The sequence below is a fragment of the Lissotriton vulgaris genome, chromosome 11, assembly GCF_964263255.1.
Source record: "Lissotriton vulgaris chromosome 11, aLisVul1.2, whole genome shotgun sequence".
NCBI lineage: Eukaryota > Metazoa > Chordata > Amphibia > Caudata > Salamandridae > Lissotriton > Lissotriton vulgaris.
The window spans coordinates 926,672,588-926,686,042 of NC_141699.1; positions in this window are offsets into that span (position 1 = coordinate 926,672,588).

Here is a 13,455-nt window from a genome sequence, read left to right on the forward strand (position 1 = left end):
ACCAGCATACGAAGCATCTGGTCGGTTCCGACCCTCTATCCGACCTTCTTGCCAGGCATCGTCCAAGGGTAATCCTCAAGGTCCTAGGTCAGGAAGCTTCGAACTCGCTGAAAGAAGAAACACAAAATTAAATTCTCAAAATTGGCTCTTGTTCCGTCAAGGGCTCACGTGCAATGAGGAGGTGCAGCTTCCAAGCACAGGAACAAGAGGATGCTTCTTTGGATTGCTGCTCCATTTATTCGTGGACCCTCCTCCGACCGCCTACAGGGCGTGGCCAACGGTGTAGGTGTCTAGGACAGCCCCCTCCTGGGCGGGAAAAGGCGCGCCCCGGCTACGCCGCTTCGGGCATACCAGCCGTGACACGCCTCCCGCCCAAAATGGCTTCCCGGGGGGATCGGGGCACCCGACCATACGTTCGGGGGGACCGAGTGGTCGCCCCTTTCCAGATGTGCACTAGTGAGGTACTGTGTCTTTGTTTTATTCAAGTGTATCCGCAGCATGGGGTACCATGACCGTGAGATCAATATCAAGTATGAGTATAACTGATTGCCTTATTAAGGCAGCCACAGCCACGACTGTTCCCAGGCAACTCAGGAGGGCTTGTGCTATAGGGCCAAGCACAGCAGAGAAATAAGCAGGCTCCAAGCACTCCACAATTAAATCACAAGTATATTGTTGTATGTTAATGTCCAATGTCTTTTATTGACATAAACTCTCTTATTCCTTGAACAATTCTTCTGTACATATTCATGCCAACATGTGTTTTGTCCATTTAGTTAAACAGAACTTCATTAGGGCTTAGTTTATAATTATCACTCTCCTAATTTCAGTCACCAAGAGACAATCCATGTACAATATCAAAGTATCACCATACTTGGCCTTATTCAGTTGAAATTCCAGTGTAGAATGGTATATTAAAATATCTCTGCAGTCGATAGAGTACTCCCATCTCATACGAAAATCCCTGTGTTGTGAATTTCGTATGAGATGGGAGTACTATACCTGTTTTTAGGTCAAAGCCTACCAGACAGCACAGCTGCTTAAGACATCTTGGTGACAATCAGGAAGATGACCTAGGAATGCATTCATCCTGTTGCCTACCATTGACTTTGTGGTTTGTAACTCACTTTTTATGGCTTTCTATTTACAGGCTTTATTTGCTTTAGGGTGCCAAGCTTTAGTTTTCCCCTCCCATTACCAAGACCTTGTTTATTGTATTCTTCAACAAATTTGCTTTCTGTAGGCCTTTAAAGCTTGTTCTTATCTTGTCACATTTGTATGCATTCAAAGACAGAGATCAAATGTCAAGCTGTCTCTGCGGAGAAAGCTTTTTGTTTACTTTTCTTTCTCTGACTTCAAAGTGATTTTTTTTTGTGCAAAATACAATACATGAATTAGTCGTTAAAGAGTCATGATTTACACAATACATATACACTGTTAAAAATCATAGCATAAATAGTCCTGGAGCAAGATAAATGAAACACAAAAAAATCAATAACAGTACATACGTAAAGATGCCATTAACCATACAATAAAATAGTACAAGATTTAACAGATATCAATAAAACTGTAGGGAAAAACAAATAATGAAAACAAACCATCAAATGACAGACTCTAGATGATTAGTGACATTGCCCCAAATTTGTTGACCAAGCTTCTTTTTTCTATGCCCCTTGAGGGCATATAGACTATACTCCATATTATGTACTGCAAAAAAGCATGTCCTCCATAATTCAAAAGAAGGTGGTTCCTGCTGTAGCCACCAAGAAGCTATTACAAGCCGATATACAGCTGTAACTAAGAATATTAACTTTGCATGTTGTTGTAGTAGAGCTGGCACTGCTGCCCATTACTACACCTAACAGTATCTGTGTAGCCCTTAATTGTACTGGCATACCGAAAATGCCCGATAAATAATTCTCCATCTGTGATAATCAAGATGTTAACCGCGGGCACCCAAAATAAATATGAAGGTCATCCGCAGATGGGTATCCACACTGAAAACATTTCCCTATAATATCTCCCTGCCATTTGGAGATCTTGTCGGGTGTATAATATAAATTAAAGATGGATTTATAATGCTGTGCAGATAATTTTGCTGAAAGGAAAAGATTCATGGCCATCTCCAGAGAAATTTCTATCCATATATCCTGTCTCCCTAGTTTATTCCCCCATTTAGAATTTTGTTGCTCTAAATTTATTTATTTATTTTTTATTTTAAACATTTATAAAGCGCAACATCTACCCGTGGGTGTCTTGGCGCTGTGACTTAGGCTAGCAGTCTCTGGTTAATCACGGTATCTACCTTAGGGAATGTTTGCGCTGGACGGTTATTGGTCAAATAGCCACGTTTTTACAAGTTTTCTGAATTGAAGTAATGAGGGTGCCGATTTTAGTTCCATTGGAAGCGTGTTCCAAAGTTTGGCTGCGGAGTTAATGAAGCATCGGTCACCCCATTTAACAGTCCTGGTTCGTGGCACTACCAGAAGAAGTCTCTGTTCTGATCGAAGAGATCTTTTCGGGAGGTAGTGGCATAGTTTCTGTTTAAGAAACGCTGGGCCCTGACCCTTGAGAGCTTTAAAGGTGAGACACAAGGTCTTGAATCTGATGCGATTTCTCACCGTTAACCAATGGTAGTTTCTTATTGCTTGCTTGGTGGACTGAAATCTGGGGATGCCTGATAGCAGCCTTGCAGCAGCATTTTGAATAAGCTGCAGTTTGGCCACCACCCTTGCCTGCGCGTTTACAAAGAGTCCGTTACAATAATCAAGTGATGAGAGTACTAAGGAGCTCACCACTGTTTTCCTTGTACTTTCGGGTAAATAGGGCAAGATTTTTCTAATGATCTTGAGCTTGTAGAAGGCAGAAGACGCGACCTGGTTGGCATGGTTAGCGAAACTGAGATTGTCGTCAAAGACAATTCCCAGATTCCTAACTTTATGCACCGGTTCTGGGGGGGCTCCAAGCGAAGTTGGCCACCATGTATTGGACCATTGTGGGGATAATTTTCCGAAGATCATTACCTCCGTTTTATCTGAATTGAGACGTCATTTGCCTTAGTACCCAACATATGGCCATATAACACTCCTATTTTTACAGCTTTTATATTGTCTTCTATCAAGGGGTTAGCTTGAAGATTTGTTGCTTTCTTAGACAGAAAATTCCTGATTTGCAAGTACTTCGCAAAATTCTCCCTGGGAAGCTGATATTGCTCATGGAGTTGCTCGAAGGATTTTAAACAGCCATAGTTATAAAAATCCCCCAACAGCCGTAATCCTTTTTGCCACCATGCATGCACCACCCGATCCCATAGGTCAATTGGCAGGAATATAGGAGATGTCAATGTTGTATACCAAGAAATTTTCTCTATACCAAGCATTCTCCTTAGTTTTTTCCAAATCTTATAAACAGCCAACAGAACCTTAAAACGTGTACGTTTATAATAACGCCATTCCTGGTGCAACAACAGACAGTTTTTAGCCTTCACGCCCAGTAGCATCTGATAAATTGATGGGAACTCTGCCAAATTTGGAGGACCTATCCCTATTAGCAAGACATTCATGCCTTGAAGCATGCAGGCATAATAATAAAGAGTAAAATCTGGTACCGACCAGCCTCCTAAATTTCTTGGTAAGATCATATAGCGCCCGGCATGGCGGGCCTTACCCCCAGCCCACATAAAACGCATACAGAGAGCATGGAGCTGTGCTAAGCTTACTGTGGGAATTTTTAAAGGGACACGCCTGAAAAAATATAATATTTGTGGCAATATCATCATTTTTAATAGACTACAGCGCCCAACTAACGAAAGATGTAGACATTCCGCCCGATCCAACTGTTTCCGCACCCCTGATGTTATATCCTCCCAGTTAGCCTTGACCAGGGCCATTGAAGAGACCCTTAACTTAATCCCCAAATAAGTAACTTCTTTACAAACCCGCGGATCAGAGTACTTTGGCAGGTTGGCACATAATAACTGGGTTTTGGAAGCATTCAATTTATAGCCAGCAACTGCACCGAAGTTTGCGGCTATACATTCGATCTCCTCCATTGCGGCTGCAGGGCATGGCGTAACAATTGCCACCAGAGAAATCCTTGAACAAGCTTCCAACATTGTTAAAAAGGGCTCGATATACAATGAAAATAGAAGAGGAGAGCAGGGGCAGCCTTGTCTGATACCCCTTTGTATTTGCACCAGATCGGACACGAGTCCCATAGTGCTGATACGGGCCGTAGGTTGAATATAAAGTGTCTGAAGTGATGTTATGAACTCGGGGCCAAACCCCTTTCGCCTCATTACGTCCCATAGAAAGCACCATGAGACCCGGTCCAAAGCCTTTTCTGCATCTAATAAAATTAAACATAATGGCTCCTGGATAACATTGACAAAATCAAATAAAGTAATCACCCGGCGAACATGATCCACCGTTCCTCGGTGCAGGATAAACCCATGCTGTATGGTGGAAACTAAATTAGTGATCACACCAGACAGCATATTCCCGAGGATCTTCGAATAAATTTTCCCATCCACATTCAAAAGCAAAATAGGACGGTAGGACCCAGCAAGGTTCACAGGTTTTCCTTTTTTGTGGAAGACCACAATACATGCCTCACTCCAGCTCCCTGGAGGCGCCCCTTTCTGGGCATTTCTCATTGTCGCAAGGAGATCTGTTTTTAAAGCAGAAAAAAAGTCTTATAAATTTCCAAGGGTAACTTATCTGGACCTGCAGCCTTGCCCCTGGCTAACCCATTAACTGGTAATTCTAGTTCTTCTGACGAAATAGGTGCCTCTAGACTTTCTCTTTCATCTTCAGATAGATCTTCTATACAGTATTGCCCGATGAGAGTGGCAGCCCTATCCATGTCATACTCATCTCCTTGATACAATGATTCATAAAATTGCCTAAACGCATCTAATATTCCAGTTTCATTATCTACTAAATTCCCTCTTAAATCTTCTATACTATCTATCCGCTGTGCTGCTTCCCTTAACCTTAGTTTCTGGGCAAGACATCTACCACTTGCCGCCCCGTACTCATACTGGATTTGTTGTTTGATAAAAAAAATGTTGCGCTTTCCTGCGACAATTTAAGATTTAGCTTTGCTTTAAGTTTAGCCACTACCGTCATCTGATCCGTTATATCCGCCCCGACCGTATACCCTGCGCTAGTAGTTCCTCAGCCTTTGTTAATTCTTGATAAAGCTCTTGAAGTTTTGTTGCCTTTTGTGTTTGATTATATAAACCAAAGCTCAGGGCCTCCCCCCTAAATGCAGCTTTAAAACAATCCCAGACATTGCCCACACTACTGGTCCCCGATTAATATTAAAAAATGTTACAATCCACTGTTTCATGTATTCAGTGAATTGCTGTTCTAATAATAACTTGCGATCAAAATAATATGCCCTTGGTCTTATAGAGGTTATTATATCTGCTATAGAAAGAACCACCGGTCCATGATCAGACCTGATTCTAGGGTAGACTTGGATGACAGCTGATTTCAACAATGACTGAGGAATAAAAAAATAATCAAGTCGAACTAACTTACGATGGGGGAAGGGGAAGAACGTGTACCCAGGAGCTATCCCCCTTAAGAAGGCCCATGCATCTACCAACACATGTACCATCATTAATGCCTGCAATGCCTTGAACACCCCTGGCTTCCGACCACTGTATCTTTCGTCTTTATTACATAGAATGTTCGGGGCAAAATTTATATTTAAGTCTCCACACAGAATCAACGGTGTGGGCCAAGTAGAAAACTCAACATTTAAAAACTCCAAAGTTGATGCTTCGTCAAGATTTGCTCCATAAACAGCACAAACCGTAAAAGTTACCAGACCTACAACACATTCTGCAATTGCCCATTTTCCTAAATCATCAACTAGAATTTTACCAGTTTTGCCTATATGCTTCTTTCTCGAGTACTTAGTACAAGTAATACAATTAAATCCCAACTCTTCAAGCAATCGGCGTTTTGACCATACAATATGAGTCTCTTGGAGACAAATTATATCACAATAAAGGGCATGTAATTCCTGTGCAACCCGGCGTCTTCTATCTATTGAGTTCAGCCCCCTAACATTCAATGTACCTATCCTAATACCCCTACCAGCCATTTAACTATATCAAATCTCACTAAATTAGCTCCATTTATTAACTGAAGGGTAACAATATTTTTACCCAAGTGACTCATTTCCGACCAGTATTCATGTATTATTTTATGCTTTCCCTCTCCCCTCCCAGCCACACCCCCCCACCTCTACCCCAGAACCCCCTTCCCCCCTTCCCCCTACCCTCCCACCTGTATGAGGCTTAAGGACCATGTCCTCAGGGATGTCGAGGTGCTTTGACCGACCCCCCCCTATTGACTCTCCCCACCACCCTCATGTGTCCCCCTTTCCCTTGTCGTGGCTATTATTATCTCATCAAACCCCGTACAAACAGGGAAAATTAACATAGAATCCATTACCCTGTCTTTATCCAAATTATATTTTGAACAATAAATTCACATCATTTCAGATGTCATATTTAGTGTGATTTGCAAAATATCCATTACATTTGCCTTCATATATTATTGTTTACACCTTTTCATAATTGCACAATTTCATCATTGCCAAAAGAAGGAAAAAAGAGACAGAGTATCCATCTATATCTCAGAGATAAAAAAAACACAATAAAAACCCTTACGCACACTTCATGGGAAAGCGGGAAGACAATCCAAAGAAAAAACTACAAAGAACCACATGGTGATTGAACCCTCCCTGAAGACTGAAGCAAAACAGAGCGCCACCTCCCAAGGGGTAGTGTGCCCGCTGCGACTACATCATGTACTATACTGTTATTTTTTGGCGCTCTTCTCTAAGTCCAATAGATAGTCCTGTGCAGCCTTGGCAGAAGTAAAATACCTCGTTTGACCTTTGAGGATGACCTTTAATTTACAAGGGTTGATCAAGAAGACCTGAGCTCCCTTCGCTTGTAAAGGAGCAATCAATTTCCGCAATTGCCATCGTTCGTTCACAGTTACAGGACAATAATCAGGGCGGACAAAAAACTCGCACCCCATACCACTCCGTTTTTTTCCTGGACGTGCTAAGTCATAGAGTGCTTCGCGTAGCAAATAGTTGTTCAAACAAATTAATATTACCCTGGGATATGAATTCTGATCAACTTGCCATTCTTTCCCATGTTGGTGCATCACAAAGGGGAACCTGTGTGCTCAAATCACTTCCATTTCCCAATTCCATGCACTCAATTCTGGGAAGGCTTCTTTGAACATCTGAACGATGAATTTACGCGGATCTGACCCTTCTCTTGTTTCAGCTATACCTAGTACGCGTAGATTATTACGACGCGCACGATTCTCTAAGTCCGTAAGCTTCCAGTCAATGTCTGACTTAGATTTCTCCAAAGTTTCTATAGCTGTTTGTTGCTTCACTAGAGAGTCCTCTGCCGAGGACACTCTTTCTTCTACTTCGACCACCCGAGTTGTTACTTCTGCGCAAGTCTTCACCAAGCGTCGTACAGTGTTCTGGAGTTTCCTTACGGCTCCTTGTGTCCGCAACCCCTCAGCTTTTGCTTCACAACGATGCTTCACAACGATGAGCCATGATAGTTTTATAAATCAAACCAAGAGTGATTGAATCCTCTTCAACATCCTCATCTAGGTTGAGCTGGGCTAAGGGAGGCTCCCGGTCGTGCTGCAAGCCTTCGCAAGTCTCCCCGATTTTCCTTACAGTATCATGAGACAAAGATTGCTCATACTCATCCAGATCATTATCATCCGGGAGGTCCCCCCATTCACCTAGATTACTAGAGCTATCCAAATCTTGTTCCTTATCAGACACAGTCGTTAAATCTGACATTGAATAAAATTTGCCGTCTGAACCAGCGTACTCAGATTCTGCACCTTTATCCATACCCTGCAGGAAGGGGTCACTGTTGAGTCTTTGCTGTCAGTTGCCATCCTCCGCGGCTGACACCATTACTGTTACTATTATTGGCTCTGCATTCTCTCCTCTTACTGCCAGATTTTCATTTCTATCATGACTGCTATCCGAGGGCCCTCCAGGAGTAGCAGCAACAGTGGCAGAGCTCAAATGTTGCGCACTAGGGGGGTCCCCAGTGACTTCCCCCGCATTTTCGCCTACAAGCACCAAATCTGACTCAGAAATCATCTTAGCTTTTGCTACACGCTTCTTATCAAAGATTGCTGGTACAGTCTTTTGCTTTATAGGCGTCTCCAGAACCTGGCACTGACTCTGACTCAGGTTCTGACGCTGGGAGGCTCCTCGTACATATGCTGCTGTCGATCCAGTCTGAGTCTGAATGCAGATATTTTCAGAGACCGTGCTCTCAACACCAACATCAGCCCTAGCTGAGGCAGATTTAGTAGTAGCCGTCCCTGCGGCGTTACTTTTCATTACACTTTTTGTTGTGTTTCCTTTAGTTTTAGGCACATTATCAGCACTGTCTATGTTAGCACTATGCTCGGCCCCCCCTCCAGTGGGTGTATCAGCCGACGCACCCCCTTTGTTTCTTGCATTGCCCCTTCCCTTCGGCGCCATTCTTACCGGGAGGGTGCGTGTTTTGAGTCACAGAAGTCCAGGAGTGTACTATCCGCTCTCACACGGTACAGACCACAAATTACTGGCATCCTAGCCAAACGGTAGCAGTCTGTTCTCAGGCAGGTTAGAACACATTGAATTATAGCTATGAAAGGACCGCGCTGAGCCCAGCGCAGTCAGAGCACTCGGCGTTCGGTGCTCGATGCTTATCTCACTCCACCTCACTGGCTCACGCCCAGCTGTGTGCACTCTAGTCAGCAAGCAGCTCCAACGTCGAGCACCGGCCGCCGCTGACCTCCGGAAAAGCTTTGCAAGGAGATGGGGGAACACACCTTAGGGAACTTTTAACCAGCACAGCGTGTCCAAATACGGATGCCAGAAGCTCCGCTCCGACAAGGCTAAAAGCACCGGACCAGTCTCTGAGGTAATCACCACAGGCAGGGGGAGTCAATCGGAGTCATAGGCAAAGCACCTCACACGGCCACTGCAGCGGCCGCCATCTTGCCTCCCCAACATATGCTGTTTCCTACCATTGACTTTGTGGTTTGTAACTCACTTTTTATGGCTTTCTATTTACAGGCTTTATTTGCTTTAGGGTGCCAAGCTTGAGTTTGCCCCTCCCATTACCAAAACCTTGTTTATTGTATTCTTCAACAAATTTGCTTTCTGTAGGCCTTTAAAGCTTGTTCTTATCTTGTTACATTTGTATGCATTCAAAGACAGAGATCAAATGTCAAGCTGTCTCTGCGGAGAAAGCTTTTTGTTTACTTTTCTTTCTCTGACTACAAAGTGAACTTATTGAGTATCAATGGACAAGTAGAGGGTGTTGGATGTTTTTTTCAGCACACAACAAAAAAAATGAACTGTGCTGATATTTCAGAAGATATCAGAATTAGTAGTGTTCAATCAATCATTAAAGTGTTTGTTAAGCACGACTACTGACCTGAAAGAGTCTCGAGGTGCTGGTTCCCGGCTTCAGGGTGTTACAGTGCTTCAGTGAAGATCCAGGTCTTGAGAGCGTGGCAATTTATGGTGTTTTGCGGAGGTGGAGAGGGTGGGTGTTTCATGCCTTGGCAGCAAGGAAGGAGAAGGAGCGTCCTCCTGTTCTGGTCTTTGTGATAAGTGGTACTGTTGAAAGAGAAAGCTGGGCTGAGCGGAGGAATCTTTGGGTTGTGTGAAACGAGAGGCAATGTTTCATGTATGCCGGTCGGGTGTTGTGGAGGGCTTTGTGGGCGTGGGAGAGGAGCTTGAAGGTGATTCTCTTCTCCACTGGGCATTTCCTTGAAGACCTTCCCCTCGCCACCGTCCCCCGCATCAAGAGAACGGCCACTGGCATCAGATCATTCTCCTACCTTGCTGCCAAGTCCTGGAACACCCTCCCCATCCTCCTATGGCAGACCGAAGACCTACTAACCTTCAAGAGGCTACTCAAGACCTGGTTGTTCGAACAGTAGCAGCACACACCCCCAGTGCCTTGAGACCCTCACGGGTGAGTAGTGCGCTTTACAAATGTACTGATTGATTGACTGATTTATTCTCAACGGGGAGACAGTCTAGTGTCCATAGGAGTTGGCTGGTGTGGCAGTGGTGCAGTAGGTTAAGGACTAGCCTAGCAGCAGCATTCTGGATACTTTAGAGTTTGCGGGTGAGGTTTTTGTTGATTTTAGGGTGCTTTGTCATAGTCCAGACTGCTGCTGATGAGGACATAAGTAACTGTTTCCCTGTGTTTGAGGGGAGTCCATTTGAAGGTCTTTCGGAGGAGGCGGAGGGAGTGGTAGCAAAAAGAGGTAACAGCATTGATCTGGCATCCATCTTGAGTTCGGAGTCCAAGATGATTCTGAGGTTGCAAGTGTGGTGCGTGGGGGAGGGTGGGTTCCCAAGGGCAGGAAACCACCAGGTGTCGTCCCCAGCACTCGCAGACCCATGATGAGTACTTTGGTTTTGCCCGTGTTTAGTTGTAGGCAGCTGTTCTTCACCAACTTGGCAACTGCTTCCATTCCTTCTTGAAAATTGTGTTAGGAGATTTTGGGATCGCTGGATAGGGAGGGGATGAGTTGGGTGTTGTTGGCGTATGATACAATGTTGAGTCCGTGTTATCTGGCGATGGATGCGAGCAGGACCAGGTAGTAGCTCAACAGGGTGGGGCTAATGGAGGATCCTTGCGAGACTCCGCAGGTGGTCACCGTGGGTTCCGAGAGAAAAGGGGGGAGTCTGACCTGCTGCGTTCTGCTGGAGTGGAATGAGCAGATCCAGTCAAGGGCCTTGTTCCGGATACCTGCGTCTTGAAGTCTGCAGGCTAGGGTATGGTGTGAGACTATGTTGAAGGCAGCAGAGATGTCCAGGAGGATGAGGGCAACAGTTTCTCCTAAGGAGATTGGTTTGTAGTTCTTGAGGTCGGTGGGGTCCACCAAGAGTTTTTGTTCAGCGCAGGATTGACTCGGCATTTTCCAGTCGTCGGGGAAGGAGACGGTCCCAAAGAAGCGGTTAAAGATTCAATGAAGCTTGGATCTAGGTGTATGATGTTGTGGGGACAGGGGTCCGTGGTGGCCCCGGAGTGGGTTGACATCATAGTCTTCAGGGTGTCTTCAGTGCTGAAGGCGGTCCAGCAGTCGAGAGTCAGCTGCATGTTGATTTTGAGATGGAAGAATTTGCTGAGTCCGTCGCAGAGGTCCTGAGATGGTGGGATGTCTGTAGTCTTACTGTTGGGTTGGGCAAACTCTTTGATGATGCTGAAGAGTTCCTTGCTGTTGTGTGCGTGGGTGGAGATTCTTTCCTAGAGTGCTTTTTTCCTTGAGTGTCTAATGAGTTTGTGGTGTGCGGTGGTGGCTGCTTTGAAGCTGTCAAAGTCATTTGTGGTTTTGCACAGGCTCACAAAAATTTGTTCTCAGGACTGACCTCAGAAAAAGGACAAGAATGTTGTAAAATGCCTGTTAAACAATGATATTCTCTTTTTAATGTTATAACTTATAACTTCTTTTTTATATGTGTTTATATTGTTAAGGTTTTAATTGACCAAACAATAAAATTTACTTACTTACTTACTTACATTTGTGGTTTTGGAGCTCCTCCATAGCTTTTCAAGGCGTCTGCAGGTTTGTCTAAATTCTTGGAGTTCTGTGGAGAACCAGCTGGCATTCTTGGTGTGGGGAAAGGATATTTTTATGGGGGTGATGGTGTTGGCACAGTTGGTGATCTAGTTGTGTAGGTTACTGTGGCGGTGGTTGGGTCATCATCTGTGATGTTAAGAGAGGAGCTTCCGAGGGAGTTGGTGAGTTGGAGATCTTGTTCTAATTCCTGCACTGCAGCTGGTGAGGATGTTTATGGGTGTTGTTGGTTTTGAGTTGAAGTGGACGCAACAATGGCCCATCAAGTAAGTATGGGCGTAAAATCCATTTCGCGGGCGAATTTGCGGATTTTTGAAGATTCCGTGAATCGCGCGAATTTGCCCAAAAATCCGCAAATTCGCAAGCTACGAATTATTTTGCTTGGTCGTGCTTGAAAAATACAATATCGAGCGAGCCGCGTTAAATTACCGTGATTCTGAGTCCGCGAGTTGTTTTTCTCCCGGTTCGCTTGTGCTGCGTCATTTTCGATCTTGCTGCGTGATCGCGCGAGAGTTTTTCAAACGCAATTACGTTATTGCGGCTTGCCATCTTGCACAGTGAGAGTTTGACAATGTGAGTACGTCATAAAGGCCCGCTATAACGCATTGCGGGAGTAAACATTGCCAAACACGTAGATGCGCGCGCAGCTGACTTCCGGAGGGAGATTGAACAGCTCGCGTTCCCAAAATTGCAAAAATTTCAATTCTGCACAAGAAATCCACCGCAGGAAGCATAAACCTTGTGAAAATAATGATTTTGATCAGAATAACTCCTCAGATTGACATTTGGCTGCACTTTTTGGTGCAGGAGTCCATTTTTTGGGGTGGGGTGGGAGGAAGGAAGTGGCCCAGAGTCTCCAACTTCATGTTCCTGTCCAGCAGGCTCCTCCCAGTGCTTTGTCCATGTCCTGGTCACTTTTGATTTGGTTGTGGAGCTGGAAGGATTACTTTTTGTGGCTGCTGCTGGATATTTGTATTTTAGAACTTTTTGGACTTTGGAGTTTGGCTCACTTTTTGACTTGAGATTTTACAAGTAAGTTGGTCTTGTTTGTTTGGGGCATTGCAGTTGAGGCAACTACAGTTCGAAAACTTTTTTCACAACTTTAATTAAATATATATTGTGGTGGGTAGCCACAGTATCCATTTATGTCATGGAATTTTAGCTCACTGTTATATGTTAATTTTTTTTTAATTTTGGGGTGCCTGTAAAGCCTCACTAGCCAGTAGGCCCAGGTGTAGTGAGTGGTGCATGGACCTAGTCTTTCTATGGGGTGTCTTGAATTTAAACATCATTGAGGGCATGGATGGCATTGGATTGTGGTGATTTTTGTGTGTTTTTCAACTTTTTGGGGTGGTGTTGGGGCCTGGCCATGTGGGTGGGGGCCATTTTGAGGCCTGGTACAGGCAGGGCCTGGCCATCTGGTGGGGGTCAAGGGGGCATTTTGAAGCCAGGCAGTGTGTTCAGGCCTGCACCCAGTTTGCCTTGCTTTCAACCATTATGCCCAGGGGTACTCAGTGGTGCATGGGCCTAGTCTTTCTGTGGGGTGTCTTGAATTTAAACATCATTGAGGGCATGGACGGCATTGGATTGTGGTGATTTTTGAGTGTTTTTTTTACTTTTTGGGGTGTTGTTGGGGCCTTGCCATGTGGGTGGGGGGCATTTTGAGGCCTGGTACAGGCAGGGCCTGGCCTTGTGGTGGAGGTCAAGGGGCCATTTTGAAGCCAGGCAGTGTGCTCAGGCCTGCACCCAGTTTGCCTTGCTTTCAACCATTATGCCCAGGGGTACT